General features: G+C 34.4%; 1 protein-coding gene across 3 annotated transcripts in view; it reads left to right on the top strand.

The window, feature by feature from the left end:
* The window catches only part of Map2 (microtubule associated protein 2), a 260,585-nt gene that overhangs the window by 52,764 nt on the left and 190,672 nt on the right, over positions 1-17,149 (top strand). For 2 of the 3 annotated variants that reach the window (XM_074071602.1, XM_074071605.1), the window contains exon 2: positions 11,144-11,187. The exons of the other annotated variant lie outside the window; for it this stretch is intronic. The gene's annotated coding sequence lies outside the window, so the exon portion shown is untranslated. The remainder of the gene's footprint in view (positions 1-11,143; positions 11,188-17,149) is intronic. 3 annotated transcript variants of the gene reach the window in all.

Genomic DNA, 17,149 nt, shown 5'->3' on the forward strand with positions numbered 1-17,149 from the left:
GTTAAGCACTGTAGAAGATGCCTTGTTCACATGGTGAATGTTTACTGACACTGTGATCTGTGGTCTATAGTTCACTGCCAGGAAGTAAAATGTAGCTCATTTGATGCCCCATTACACTGAATCTTCTCTTTCTCAATGAATCTTGCTTGGGAGTAAAGAAAGGCAGATCTGCAAATACTTATTTTGTGCATTTAATCTGCCTTTTTAACAACTGGGCCTTCTTGATTTGAGATTCAATAGAAAATAAGCCTTTTCAATACTTTAAAAGTCCCTTGTCAGCTAGTAATGAAAAAATATCTTACTAAGAAACTTAAATCTTCTCTTTGTTCCCAAAGGCTCACTGGAATCTGGCAAATGGAAACACAACAGTAATTGTGTAGCATGACTGCAATTGTGACACACACAACAGAAGTTGGTAACTGGGTTACTCATAACAGAAAGGGAGACACCTGTTGACTTTCTTTGAGTTAATGAGCAACTATGGTTACTCTGCCATGGCAGTAGGTCCACCAAGTATTAATTCGTCCCTGAAGTGACAGGGTGACCTGCTGTGCTGGCTAATTCAGCTGTCTTCATGTGAGTCACATGGAGCAAAGATGGGGGTGTTGCCTGGCTGCTTGTTGAAGCTTATTTCCTCTCTGAAAACTGGCTGAAGATTCATGTACCAGTAGGAAGTTAATGAGTGGTGTGTTATAAATAATTTTGTGTTTCACCCCAAATAAGAAGAGTTAATCAGTTCATTGTAGAGGGATTACAGGGCTCACTTTCTGAAACTTTTTTTTTAAGCCAAAGTTTGGGAACATTTCATTGGATAAAAAAAATCAAACATTAGGCCTGTGGTTTCCTTTTTCTCTGGGTTGTTTTCTTTCTTGGATGACATTTGACACTTTGTCAAGAGAACAATTGAGGACCATTAACTTTCATTGGGAAGCAGGTGTCATGCCTGATGATGAGTCAGAGCCAATAAACTAAGACAATAGCTGTACCTTCACTTCCAGAATTAATCAAGACCATATATGCAAAAGAACTTAAGATCCTACAAACATGCTGGTTTTACTAGTTTTGCTGTTGGAATTCACTCTACTTCTAAAACCCCACACTCATCCCCAACTTGGTACTTTCAGAATTTACATTAGTCGGTTACATTTGCACTTTTAAACTGGCATCCATATGATTGATCAGTGACTGAACAGTTGTAGATTATGAATCTGCTGGTTAAAATGTTCTGCTCTTAAAGGGCAACAGGTTAGTGCCTAGCTTTGTTGTGTGATAAATACATTGCAGCTTCTATTGCTTTCTTTCTGCTTACATTATTGAGATGGAGAAAACTCCTAACTACCACTCATTCTCTCATCTCTTACCTTGCTTTATTTTCTTCTTAGCACTCATCATTCTTTTCCAAATTTGTGTTTCAGTGTAGGAATGTAAACTCCAAAAGGGAAGGAAACTTGCTGATAACTTACCACCATTACATCTCAGGGCTAGAAAAGTGCCTGCCTACCATGATGCAGGTATTCAAAAACACATTGTTAAAAGAGTTAATAGCATTCCTAAGTGTATCCCAGTTGCTTGAGAAAACATCCTTACTGTAAAATAATGACAAAGATGTGTCTTGGTTCAGTCAGGCTATTAGCCTTCTATTTAGCTATTCAGCACTACTAAATGGACCACATTAGGAATTTGGCCACCATTTTTAACATTCTGCTTATAGTTTTAAATACATAGTTGAAAGAAGTTGCCTGCATGTGAGTAATAGGGAAAAAGATGTAAAGTTAAAAATTATGGTCTTTTAATTTCACTCTCACACTTTTTGGTCCAGCAATACTTGGGAGAAAATTAAAGTATCAACCTTTTGTTAGCTGTAGGACAATGTAATCTGAGAAACCCCTAGCAACAGCAGATCTGTATCCTACATTAATGCTTTCAGACTTTTAAGAAATCTTAATTTTTGTAGCTGCTACATTTATACCAAGCATAGACTTTTCTACTGTAATATACAGATTACCTTGGAATTCTTTTTTTGTCCCTTATACATACCATGAAATGCAATAGGAATATTAAGATGGATGACAATATTCTTTGTATGAATAGTTCTGAAAACAATCTTTTAATATCTCTTTAGGGAATGTGCAATTGTTTAATTGAACTATGCTGGAATTGAATTTTAATATACCTGGACTCACACAAGAGAATACCTGGGCTTAGAGACCCAAGTCCAACCACGTGTGGAATGCTCCAGCTTGGTCTGCTAGGACCTCACTAGAGTTTTCAGGAAATTAGAGCTTTGGGGGACAGATTTGCTTTATTGTTTAAGGATTGACGATAGCTGTACATTCCTTTGAAATTCAGTCAGATGTCAAAACAAGAATGTGTACTTTGTGAATTTTGGAGAAAACCTAGGTAGTGGCTTTAATCTTACAAAGCATCCTGAAGTTAGACACAGAAATATACTGTTTGTCTTACGTGTACATTAGGTATGTTCCACATTTTTATGCAGCTCAGTTGTAAACCTGAGCATTGATGAAAAGATGTTCATTAAAGATTTTCAGCAAATAATTAGTAATATATTCATTTTACTATGAAACTATTTCAAAGGGAAAACTCAGAGTTTAAAGCTTAATGATTTTAGTAAGCAAAATCTGCTAAAAATTAGTTTATTTGGGTTTTGCTCCTAAAAATTACTTACTGATCTTTATAGATTTGTCAGTCAACTGCATTTCCTCATTATGCAAGTGGGCAAAGAGCCAGCTAGACACAGTTTAACTCAAGATAAAGCATACTTCTTACTGCAGTTTTTCATCATAGGCCTTCAGCAGGTTAACATCTTAAACTAACATTGATAAAATAAAAATTAAAAAGGTAAAATGAAAGGACCTTGAGTGAGAATACCTAAGGCCTTATTTTGCCATAGATCTTTGAGCTAACTAAAGAATGACATCTTCCAAAATGTTGGTCCAACTGAAAATTCTTTTGAAAGAATTACAGCAGACTGGGGACCTTCCATTTTAGAAATTCATCATTTCTTTCATATGGTTTCTCCAAAGATTTTTGCCTCTCCTGTTTCTGCTTGAATGTGAATGTGCCAGAATTCCTTGGGGAATCATACAGTTAGGAAAATTTATCAATGTCCTAAACTTAAAATCAAAAGATGAAAAAAAAAATATATATATATATATACTGCCACAAGCCCACATACATGTGTGCTTTTCACCTTATCTCTGATTTTTATTATTTTTTTCTTAAAGATATTGGTGTAATATCAGTTAATTCTGAATCTGCATCTTCTCATTGGTGCTAGATATTTAATCTTTGAAATCTTCATGTCCTGGGAATATTAGTACTATCCGATGTATTCGATCTTGTGAGGATTAAACCCATAATGCACGTGACATGCTTTGTACAATGTCTTGGGTTATATGAAGCACTCAATGCTCATTTCCTATTACTGTTGTTGCATTAGAAATAATACTTTAGTTTTCATTTAAAAATTCCATGTTTTTGGCATTCTTCACTTTAAATGATACTATTATTTCTAGTTGCTGCATCATCCAGTCATTTTTTTTTTCAGTATTGTGACAGTAGATGGATGAATTAGGTCCAATTTCCCAGCATCAAGCTGGTCTTCTCAAGCTGTAACTTCTTTAGACTTTGTTACTGCAGCTACAACAAACATAACAGAGTACAGAACATCCCATTAGGAGCTGTACCTGGGGCCTTGCTTCCTACGTACATTGTTGTTTCAGATGAAAAATACAGCGTCTAGAGGGGAAATTCGTTGGAGTGGCCATGACTCAGCCTCTTTTTCCGGATAATGACTCATCCCCATTTACAGATGCCTGTCTTTGTGCCATATACCACACTAAGTGCTTGGGATACGGACATAGATTTGCTGGATCACTGACCCAGAGCAGCCCACAGTCTGGGCCGGCAGGATTTGGCATTAATAAAGAACATTCTGGGCTTACAAGCAGTCAGTACTTTCATGAATGTTATGCCTACTTGTCAAGGCAAAGTGTGATTAAATATATAATTATGTGGCTGGCTAGATAGATGACCTAATTCTGTGATGTGCAACGATTTCTGATTTTATGTTGATATAGTCTATGCTAATTTAATTCTTATTTTTGTCTTGTTTTCATTTTAAGATTTCACTCTCTTACCTATCACATAAAATCATACCCTCCACAAACAGGTCAATTGTCTGATGAATATCTTCCATTAATTATTCTGCCAGAAACTCAACCTTAATGTGCTAATAAAGACCCTTGTTCCAGCAACCTGATCTTCCTTCCGCCTTCCCTGTTTTGAAGAATACCACCACCTTTCTGGGAATGTATTTGTCTCAAACTTTCAGAATCCTCTTGGCTTCTTTACTCTGTTCTGTGCTTTTCCTATCCAATCAATCCCTGCATCCTGTAAGTTTGACATATTGTAATGGAATGAATCGTGCCTCTCCTCCATTCATATGTTGAAGTCCTAACCCCCAATATGATTCAATTTAGAAATAGAGATTTTAGGAAATAATTAAAGTTAAATGAGTTCACAAATGCTACATTCAAATGCAATGGAATTGGTAGCCTTATAGTAAGAGGAAAAGAGAGAGATGTCTGGACTTCTCCAAGCCCATCATATCTTTCTCTCTTTTTCCGTTTAAGGACCCAATGAGAAGGTAGGAAGCCATCTATAAGTTAGGAAGAGAGCCCTCACTAGAACTCTGTCATGCTGGCTCCCTGGAACTTAGTCTTCCAACCTCCACAACTGTAGGAAAATAAATTTCTCTTTTATAAGCCACCCATATTTTGTTGGCAGGCTGTACACACACCAATGTAATAGATGAAACACTCTTTCTCTACTGTCACTGTCTGTACCAAAATTAGCATTTCATAACCATTCACTTGGAATGCAGAAGCCACCTAGGTAAGACTGACTATTCCTCTTTAATCTCTCCCTAGATTGGATCCAATTCACAGAGTTACTGGCTCAAATTTCCTAATTATGCCATGCTTGTATTTAAAACCTTTGGTGGTTCACTTTAGCCATAGAATTAAACATTTAATTATATAGCCTTTTCAAATTGTTACTTTGTATCTTTATTTTTAATTTGTTCATTTATTTATTGAAACTATGTAGCCCATGCTGACCTTGAACTGGTGATCCCCCTTCTTCAGTCTCCCTTCTTCTGTGAATCTTTACACAAAGGGATTTTGGCTCCCCTCTACCCCGCTTTGCTCTCCCATGACTTTTTGGTATTTCATTTTGACAACAGACATATTTTGCTTTGCATCACTGCTTTTAGGCTTTTGACTTTTTCACAACTACCCTTACCCCAGTAGATTCTGAATAAGTCTTTAACGGCAAAGATCATTGGGTCCTCAAAATGCTAAACAATTTTTTTAGCCTACTCCAATATCTAAAATACAAGAGTTATAAACAAGTAGAAATCAATTTATATTTTAAGATTAAAATTAAATTTTAGTGTTTTATAGCTGCATTATTCCCAACATTTGTTTCTGTAAACTGTAGCTCAGTAACTTTCCTTGTTATCTAAGCAGTAACAGTTTCTGTAAATCAAAACTCAAGTGTAACTTGAACAAGGGAGACACATAGGAAGAAGTGTGAAAAGTGGTTTTCAATTGACAATTGACCTGATAATCCAATAGCTAAAATATATCTGCTGTTTTCAACTTTTATTCCTTGTGATGCATAAGTAAGCATACTGACTTATCAGTTTGATATATGGTTTATAGTATTATCTGCCCATCACTGTATGCCTTATAATGTGTGGGCATGAAATAATTTCTCATTGGACAAAGAAAGAAAAGCTATATCAATTAACTCTAAAGATTGTTTTCTGACATTTCCCTAGCTTTTAGGTATAAGGGGAAAGAAAGAAGATAGAGAAATTGTACATTTAGTATGCTGATACATTAAGATGCCTGGAAACAGATGCTGAATCTTACTAAAAAGAATTTCACTTGAGTTATGCTTAGGGCATTGTTTAGCAAAATCCTACACAAAAAGTCTTGACCTATGTGTTTGAAATGGCAGATGTTCACAGTGAGGACTGAGCCTTAGGGCAACATAAATCTTCACTATTTTGTACCTGTTTGTTCAATAACAGGGTTGGATTTTTAAAGTTATTTAAAAAGCAGCTGTTCTTGGCATTGCAAATAGAAGTGCTCCTCTTACAATCAAAAAACAAAGCAAATGCACAAATAAAAGCCATAGCACAACGTGAGTTCATGAGGTCAGAAATTAACAACTGTTCTTCCTCACGGGTTTGTTTCCATTAGATATTTTTAAATAAAAAAATCTACATATTTAGAGTATCCAAAATGATATTTTGGGATATACATACATAGTGAAGCAAATAAACCTGCCTATCTCCTCACATGGTTACATTTACTTATTTATTTACTTATTTATGATGAAAGCACTTGAACACTATTGCCTTAGCAAGTTTCCAGTGCACTTTAAGAAATTACTGGCCACAGTCACAATGCTGTACATGAGGTGTCTGGGCTTATTCATCCTATGACTGTACTTTTTCACCAGTATCGCCTTATTCCCTGAACCACCCATGTTTGATAACCACCATTCTACTTTGCTTCTATGAGTTCAGCTTTTGTTTTTTGTTTCTGTTTTTTTACATTTTCTATGTGAGATCATGCAGTATTTTTTGTGTCTTCCTTATTTTGCTTAGCATGATATCTTACAAGTAAATAAAGCTGCAGTTAACATGGGATTGCAGAAAACTCTTTGAGGTACTGATTTCATTTCCTTTGGGTAGATATCCAGAAGCATGACTTGTGGGTCATGTGATAGTCACTGTTTTAATTTTTTGAGGTACTGCCATACTATTTTCCATAATAGCTGTACCAATTTACATTACCACAGCACTATGTGTGTTTTCTTTCCTCCACATCCTTGCCAACACTTGTTTATCTTTTAACATTTTAGAGGTAGTAATTTTAAAACATATGTGAGGTGAAAGCTCATTGTGGTTTTGATTCACATTTCCCTGATTAGTTGATTTGAGCACCTTTTCACTTACTTGTTGACCAGTTTTTATATTTTCTTCAAAAAATATTAATTCAGGTCCTTTGTTCATTTTTAATCAGATTGTTTTGTGTGTTTATTTATTTGTTTATTTATTGCTATTGAGTTGGGTGCATTCCTTATATATTTTGGATATTAACTACTTGTTAGACATGTGGTTGGCAAATATTTTCTCCCATTCTGTAGATTACCTTTTTATTTTACTGGTTGTTTCTTTTTCTGGGCAATTTGATGCAACTCCACTTAACTACTTTAGCTTTTGCTGCTAGAGTTTTGGTATTATATACAAAATGTCATTGTCAAGGCAAATGCCAGCATGCTATCATCCTATGTTTTGTTTTGTTTCATTTTTCCCTAGGAGTCTTACATTTAAATCTTTAATACATTTCAGCTGATTTTTGTGCATAGCAGAAGATAAAGGTCCAATTTCATTCTCTTGCATGTTGATATCCAGTTTTCCCAAAATAAGTTATTTAAGATGTTTTCAGTAGAGGGCAAGTGGGGTAAGGATAGGATTCTTTCTTTTTTACTTGTTTCCACTAAGATGGGAATTCCCAACAGCTTCATTAAATTTAACAAAGAATCATAAAAGTACAACTCTAAATACCTTCATTTATTTGGTAATATTTTTGACTCTTCTCTGTGCTGAACACCTCGCTAAGCCTACAAGTTCAAATACAATGTCCACATAGTTAAAAATCTCATTTGCATTTTTAAATAAAGTTTGTATTTGACTCTATATTGAAAACAGAATTTTTTAGTGTTGAGACTTGGAGGCATTGGTGTAGAGAGGGGAAAGTTGTAGTGTCTTCCCAATCACAGAGAACACTTAATGTAGGGCTGTGTTTCATACTCATGACTTTTGAAAAATTCCGCCTACAGTCATTCTATTTTTACTAAGAAAGTATATATTTGGAAGTGCATGTCAAAGAAATAAAATCCTTTTTAGGAGAATATTAAAAATAAAAGATCCTTTATCTAATATGCCAATGAACTCTTACTTAGTGAGAAGTGTCTGTGATAATATGGAAATTGAAGCTTAAAACTGCACAAAAAGAAATGGGCATTTCCATGTAGGCTTTCCTGGTGAACCACTTTCCCCTTAAATCCTTTGAGTTAAGTGGTGGTATCAAACCAGGATTCATCACTCAATATGCATTAAATGACTACAGATTTAATTTCTATATGCCATGAGAGATACTGGAATCACAGAATCACTTTTTTATTGTGGTAAAATATATGTAAACATGAAATTTACTATTTTAGCCATTTGTAAGGGCACAGTTCTGTGGTGTTAAGTACACCCACATTACTCATCACTTTTTCTAGTGAATACTTGAATCTGAATAGAAATCTTTTTTCTAGTATCTCCTTTTCTTTTTTTTTTTTTTTTGGTGCTGGGAACCGAACTCAGGGCCTTGCACTTGCCAGGCAAGCACTCTTCCACTGAGCTAAATCCCCAACCCCTATCTCCTTTTCTTTAGAAGATGGTGATTGATGATCAACATGATTGAAATGCACATATATGGGGTGCTCACTATTTGTCTCTTTCTTTCATCACCCATGTTCACGTGTACTATTTAGCCACCTCTTGCACACACAATAGTGTGCATGTACCCAGCCTCTTGTGTGATGAACCAGTTTTCTTGCCAGTCTTCTAACATGTTTCTTCTTAAGTAAGAACATATTTGTCAGGCTCTCTTCTTTCTCTATCCTTCAGTGCTTTTTGTGGTTTTTAATTTTTCCTGCTTTTTCTTTTCTTTAAATTTGTGTAACAAAACATTTTAAAAAATATTCACTTATAGAGAGTGCTCCAAACTTTCTTAGTTTATGGCACCCTTCATACCTGAGTAATTTTATTTTCGTGACTCCTCTGAGTCAAAAGATTTACCTCACAGTTCCATTTAATTAGCATAGTAAGTATTTATGTACTAACAGCTTAATGGTCTTTTGAAAAATAATACACACGAATTGAATGAAACACTGTTTTTATTTAATTCTTGGAAACTCGGAACTACTTACTACTTGAATTTGTGGATGTTAGATACTGCCCAGTTCTCAAACCTTAGCGTCACTATGGATACTGTCACCCTTATTTCGTATTCCACACCAATTTTCATCCAGTATTGGCAGTCTTGTATAAACAATACCAAAGACTTTACTTTGTAAAACTATGATCTCATTTAAAAGCATATAACATGACCAAATTTTGAAGCTGCAAAATACTTTAAATTTGTGATTGTATGATGCCTAATGGATATTGTTGTGTTGTTGTTGTTGTTTTTTCCATACGTTGAAATATTTCCCATGAGTTTACTTTATAACCTGGAGAGCCATATGACAGTTGGGGAGCTATTTGGTTTATTCAGATATAGGATGATATTTCTGTCAAAGTAAAATAACATCAGGTGTTTGAAATTAAGGTAGACATACTAAAGGTATAGTCCTCTATTGTGTCCCCAGATCTTTTGTTAAAAAAAGTAAACAGATATATCAACCTGCCATTTCATTCTTACACACAAAAAGCTCACTTTCCCTAAGCACCTGTCCTTAAGATTAAAATTCAACTATTCCATATCCAATTGTATTTTTGTTGTTTACTAGCATTTATCTTATATTATTTCATATTTTTTATTGAATAATCACTGTTTTAGGTTCATTTAGTTTTGGAACTTAGCCTAATTGTTTAATAATGAAACATTTCTGACATGTAGGTGAACATACACTAACTTTCAACCAATTAACTCACAAATATTTCTAGAACCTAACTTGTTTTTTAATTGGAGATTTTGCCATAGATGCTCCTTGAAACAAGTGAAGAATCTCACTCTTGTTCTGAAATTGTTTTCTTTGTTATTTGTCCAAAGGACTGGGTGGTTTTTGTCACTTTTTTTTTTTTGAGAGGGGTGTTGCTTTTGTCCTTCATTTACCTTCTTTGTTATTTTTCCTTTGCCAAATTGCTTTTCCACATAGTTACTTCTCAGCATATTTTAATGGTAAGCCTTAGGAATAGTAGATGAGTGGGAAGATTGACAAATTGCTAATGGAATTGTCTTGATTGAACTTTGCAGTCTTTGGACTGATTGATGGTTCTGGACAAATAGTCTACATATTCTCTGTGACTATTAAATGAGATTAAGGATTTGGCTTAGTCTGTTGGGGTTATAATAACAGACATACCATAGACAAGGCAGCTTATGAACAATAGAAACTTATTTCTCACTGCTGTGGATGCTGGGAAGTCTAAGCTCATTAATTCAGCATTGGATGAGAGTCTGTTGCCTCAGATGACTGAAGGGATAAAGGAGTTTTCTGTGTTCTAACTTTCATAAGGGCACTAATCACCTCCCAAAGGTCCCAGCTCCAGTTCTATTACATTGTGGATAAAGATTTTAACATGTGAATTACGCAGGGTGAGTACATAAACATTCAGTCTATGGCAGAATCCAAACAAATCCATTTTATTGTTTTTTTTTCCTGTGCTGGGATTTGAACTCAGGGCCTGCACCTTGAGCCACTCTACTAGCCCTTCTTTTGTGAAGGGTTTTTGCAAGATAGGGTCTCATGAACTATTTGCCCAGGCTGGCTTCCAACTGGGAGCCTCCTGATCTCTGCCTCCTGAGTAGCTAGGATTACAGGTATGAGCCACCAGCACCCGGCTTATTGCTTTTAATTAAATGTCTTTCAAGAGTAATGGAGCACATTAGGAGGAATAGAATGTGATAAAAATTCTTTTTTTATTGTATGTTTTAGAATATAAGAACTCTTTAAATGTATAAAACACTACTAAAATGAAAATAGGACCCAATTTTGGAAATTATTGTATGTTTTGAAATGAAATCTGACAATACTTTAAACAGTGTTATTATAAATAGCCCCTGTATGTTGTAAATGGGTGCCTGTTAGCCAGTAAATTTTATTTTGTGAAGAACAAGTCACTTAACTTTTGACTTTTCTCCTTAGTAAAAAGAAAGGCTGAATTGTCCAACTGATTTAATTTACCAGGCCTTTCTCTCTCTCTCTCTCTCTCTCTCTCTCTCTCTCTCTCTCTCTCTCTCTCTCTCTTTCTCTCTCTCTCTTTCAGTTTTATTGATCTGATCCAACTTGTGACTGCTGGCTGGAATTAAGGTCAGTAATGTATTTATATTGATTATGAACAAATTGTGAAATAAAGTAAAGGTGTTTTAGTTCTTTAGTTTTCTAGATCAGGATATTCTGACAGAGTATGGAAAAAAAGCAGAAATTGAGTATAAATTGGATATTTTAGACTTGGTTTACTAGCAAACATGGTCCCATAAGTAGTACTTGTTTTTGTAATTGGTATAATTTCTTTGGTTGTTGAATGTTAGACTTCTTTCACTTTTCTAGCTGAGTTTTGATTAAATAAAAGGATCCAATTTTAGTTCATTATCAGGAGTGTTAAAAGAATGACTTCTTTGGAAAGCTGACTAATATTTTAAAGAATGGTATGTAAATGGAAAAATGATACCTGTTGAAACAATTCCAGGAATGGTGGGAGAAGGGGATAAAGGAGAATGATGGAGGGGGTGAATTCAAGTATGATATATTTGATATATTGCAAGAACATTTGTAAATGCCACAATGTACCCCATCCAGCACAATGACAATAACAAAAAAGAATGGTTTACTTTCTGAATTTATAGGAAAACACTTTGATTCCATAATATGATACCCAGAGAGAATGCATTTCCTAAAGAGGAGAATTGAAAATGCACCTAAGAATCACAAATTTCAATTAATTAGCAGACTCCAGAGATGTGATTTCTTTCCTTTGTTCTCATTTCTCACTACTTGATTTATAGGAGACTAAAAAACAGCTTAACTGAGTTTGGGATAGTAATAGAAACTTAGAGATCTCTCACATCAATAGATGTGGAATTTCATTTATCTCTTCTATTTTCTTCTCTAGAACAGGTATTTAGACTCAAAAATAAAATTTAAAACTAAGCTCTGAAATAAATGAGGACTTCCTTGCTCACAAAAGAACAAAATGCCAGGTGTTGCTAAACTTTTTTGTATAGGTTTTTAATTAATGATTAACACAAAGAAAACATTGGTTTTTTATTTATGCTTACACTAACCAGGAATTTTCCCTTTGTAGTCCATATTTAATTCTTCAAGGTGCAGGGTCTCACACATGGCAGGCACACATAAATATGTACTTTATGTGACCACAATTCTGATCTCACTCTCCCATGGCCAATACATGACACACAAGCACACTCAGCTGAAAGGCTAGTATTATTTCTAGTTTTTGAGCATAAACTGCTTTTTTATACTTTAATCTGTACTGAGTTAAGTAGCTAGAACATGCTGGAATTGTGCTAATTGATAATTAGCTGCTTAATAAGTGCAGGGGAAGAAAGGTAAAATGTCTACAAAGGATGATTTAAAGTCTGTTTGTAAATTATATGATTTTCTGTGAGATATACTTTTGAGTTGGAATTACTGGAAACACTTCCCGGCTTCCTTTTTATTCACTCCTTAGTATAACCTAATGGAAACTCTTGTATATTTAAACATGCAATTTCTTTTAAGTCTTTTTAGACTTTTTCTGCTCTTTTTCTGCCATCCCACATCCCATCCACCTACCAAACAGAAATCAGAAGTAGAATGAGAGTTTTGCAAAGTATACATATTTGAATCGAGAATGTTTTCTGTGCACAGGTTTAAGTTTTGAATTGCTAATTTTTGTTTTAATTAGAGGTAAAACCTGCCCTTATCTACTTTAATTAGAAGGAAACTTCCGTTTTCGGTTTTGGTTTTCTGATTAGTATTGTCAACAGAGCAATCTGAAATCTTGTCATCCTCTGGCCACTTGAGCAAGACAGAGCATTTTAAAGAAACACGATTTCGCTAAATTTTTTAAAACTACAGTAATGCACAGAATATTCATAAGCTTGTCCTTCTGTCCATCTTACATATTGAGAGTTTCTGTTGTGGGAATATGAACATAGAGTGTGTTTGGTCAAAATGTGAAAGGTCAGGTTGACTCACATATTTTCAAAAAAATGTAATTTCTTTTGGTTAGAAAAAAAAGAGTTTCTCTCACAGAAAAAAATATTTTTCTATAATAAAATTAGCTCAGCAAAATGACTGTTGCTGCTGGAGTGGCTCAAATGATAGAGTGTCTGCCTAACAAGCATGAGGCCCTGTGTTCAAACCCCAATACCACCAAAGAAATAAAAAATTTAAAAATTAAAAAAATGAGATAAAAGGCAAGATATAATTAGGGTTATAAAATGGGATATCAGAAATGACATTACAATACTTCATTAATTCTAGATGTACATTTTTTTACATTGAAGTATGTAAAATTAAATGATTCTATAGGTAAAATGGCAGCATTTCTTTCTTCACTTTTTTGTTTTTGGTACTGGGGTTTGAACTCAGGGTCTTGCACTTGCTAGGCAGATGCTCTACCACTTGAGTCATGCCCCCAGCCATTTTTTTCTTTTTTAGTAGTAAAGGATGTATGTCTTATAACGGATTGTCTTTTAGACTGTATGAAACCCAGTATGTAGGCCTGAGATCATTTGAGATCTTCTAAAATTACTGCAAAAATGAATCAGAGTGAAGTTCAGAAACTAAGAAAGTAAACTTGGCACTTGTTCATAACATTTTGGGCCACATTTTTTTGCCTCCTAAAATTTTTTTTTCTGATTTTTAAAAATTTTTCTTTATCATTAATACTGCTACCAGTATTTTGGTATATCACCCTATGTTTTTTGTCATGCTTTGCGTTACAAAACTAATATTAAATTCTGTATCCTGTTAATTCCATTTAGTTGAAAATGTGGGTTTTTTATGACTATATAACATTTTACCCAATAGAAATTTCTTAATTTACTTTACCATTTACTCATTGTTGGATATTTGACTATTTCTACTATCTTACTATTATAAATAGCACTGCTAAGAATATACTTCTACTAAAATGTTTTAAGTTCACTGCTTATAGTGTCTTTTTATCTATTCGCAGAAGTAGAATTATGTACTCTAAGGAAATGATTATATTTGCAGTGATACACAGATTGTGAGTGGTCCCCAGAATTATTATATCAATGTGCACTTCACTGGTAACATACACAGGCTGAGTTCACAATTTCAATGCCAATGTTAGAATAATTAGGATTTAATTTTTTTCTCAATTTGATGCATAAGTAATGGTTTCTCACTTTTTTTATAATTCACTACAAAAATAGAAAATAGACACTTATAAAGGAATAATCATGAGTCATTAAATATCATCTAAACAGCATGACTTCCTTTTTAAGTAGAATTGCTAAGTGATGTAAATTTCACTGGCTCTGTCATTCTCAAGTTTGGGAAAGCTGTTCCAACTTATGCTGTTGAAGCAACAGAATTATAAACTAAATGATTTTCACTGTTATAAAGAAAGATATAATGTTAATTATGATTATCTTGAGAAAAATTGTGAATCCCAACAAATGAAACAAGAGTGACAGCTTATTTATAGTCAAAATGTTGCTTCACAAGTGATAGAAGATACAATAGCTTCTCTGGAAGTGTTTAGAATGCTGTTAGTATTAAGATTATTGTACAAATCTGAAAGAAGTGAAAGGTTACAATGTTTTTTAGCTAGTACTTATATTTTATGAAATTTTGTCCTCAATGTTTTAAAACCATTTAGTGTATTTTTCTAAATCAATTCCCCCTTTTATTCTGATTTTGCAAAGTGGAAAGTTAAAAGGAAAATATTACTATATATAACGAGGTTCTATCTTTTGTCCGTGTTTCTTCTTCATCCTATAAATGAACATTTTCTGTTATCCTCCCCAAAAGCAATCAGGATATAGTGTATATGTTCCATTAAGATTCATCCTCCATCCCCCCCAAAAAAAGAGTGCTATGTCCTTGGGACTGACACCTGGTAATAAGGAATATATTGCTTCTCAGGAGATTTTCCACACTGTAAGACTTCCCAGCCTTTGCCATTGTTTTCGGCTACTTTAATGCATTCCTGGTGGTATTGGTTGGAGCACATATGTTTGAAATTAAGAGAGTTTCTAGTTTCCTGATGCTTAGAATCTTTGGAGAAATGATTTTTTATGAGTGAAGCAATAACAATCATCTAAAAGTATCAAAACCCTGTTTTTGATCCCATGTCCTAGGGACAGCCTGGACACTGGTTCTTTTCTGCCTGGATCTGAGCCTCTCTGCTAGGTCAAGGTGTCTTACTACCTTGACTTCTGATGCGTTCTGCACTTCCAGACTACTGAGCTGCTGGCAGTGCTCTAGATTTTATTATCTGAAAAATAGGAACATTGACTTACACTTCATTTAAAGATTGAGATAATGTATTACTGTGATTCTAAAATATGTAAGTGTGTAACCAACTTTGCACATTTTTTTCCTTGATTTTGCATGAGTAATAGATTCTTGTGCTTGTCTTAATACAGGAAGTAAAATTAATGAGCATCTTGAAACTATCATTGCAAAATTTCCCAAACATAAAAATAAAATAATACTGTTTTAAACTGATCGGAAAGCAATTTCTCTATGCTTTGCTAAGTGATATTATGTCTTGTAGTAAGGATATTGTTAACAAACTAAGCCCTATATTGCCCACATTAGCAACTTAGATTTAAGAAATGTAGACAATGGTAATACTCTAATGAAATAGGGAGTGAGGAGGGAAGATGCTGTCAGTGTTTTACAAGGAAGTTAAGATAAAAGCAAGAGCACACAAGGGAGATATGAGGATAGGTAAGACACCTAAAAAATTAGCTAGCATTTGTTGCCCTCAACGCAGAGAAACTAAAGCAGATACCTTAAAGCAACTGAGGCCAATAGGAGAAGGGGACCAGGAACTAGAGAAAAGGTTAGATCAAAAAGAATTAACCTAGAAGGTAACACACATGCACAGGAAATCAATGTGAGTCAACTCCCTGTATAGCTATCCTTATCTCAACCAGCAAAAACCCTTGTTCCTTCCTATTATTGCTTACACTCTCTCTTCAACAAAATTAGAGATAAGGGCAAAATAGTTTCTGTTGGGTGTTGAGGGGGTGGGGGGGAGAGGGAGGGGGTGGAGTGGGTGGTAAGGGAGGAGGTGAGGGCAGGGGGGAGAAATGACCCAAGCATTGTATGCACATATGAATAATAAATAAATAAATAAATAAAAATAAAAACAAGGAAGTTAAGACAAACTTCTGAGTAGCTTCATAATTAATCTTCTAGAACTACCTTAGGAAGAAACTGTTCTCTCCTCCAATTTGTTTCCTGTTGCTTCACACGGCTCTGACAGTATTTGCTCCTGCTTCGCCTCCATATGTTATGATTATTTCTGGATATGTTCTATATGCCATAGTGGCCCATAGTCTCTTTAACCAGAGCTAGTGTCTTTACCCAGAGGACCATTGTAGAAATGGACATTGATTAAATTAGTATGTAATGAATTATAAATATATTTTTAATAAACAATTGTTCATTAAAAATAATGAACAATTTTATTATGTATCTGTAGACTAAATGTAGAGCTACATATATGTGTTTATATGCATATATTATAGTAATCATTAATCAATGTATTCTGTCCCTGATGAAAAACTTGATCCAAAAGAGAGAACTTTAAACAAGAATCATTCTAAAGACATTTGAAGCAACATTGAGATTTAATTGGGGGGATTTTAGAAGAATAAATATATGAGAAAGGTGATTTGTTATCCTCTATTAGTCTACATTTAAAATTATATTATTTTTGTGGAAGAACCATATCCAGAATCCTAATTATTGGATTTCTGGATGCCACAAAGCAACTTTAGAGATTCTAGAAAGACTTATACAATGTCCAGTTGTTTGCCACTTTCAGGAGAGATACAAAATTACATTTCAAACTGGAAATACTAGTTAGTCCTAGAAGAATTTTCTTTCCTTGTGCAGCTTTCTGAAAACAGAACCATCCTCAACACACATATTTTCTTTTTCTTTTTGAGACAGAGTCTGACTATGTAGTTCAGGCTGACTTGAACTCACTATGGATCCCAAATGGCCTTGAACTCTCGATCCTACTGCTTCACCCCCCTGAGTGCTGGGATTACCAGCG

This window comes from Castor canadensis, chromosome 4 (assembly GCF_047511655.1).
Source record: "Castor canadensis chromosome 4, mCasCan1.hap1v2, whole genome shotgun sequence".
NCBI classification, from domain to species: domain Eukaryota; kingdom Metazoa; phylum Chordata; class Mammalia; order Rodentia; family Castoridae; genus Castor; species Castor canadensis.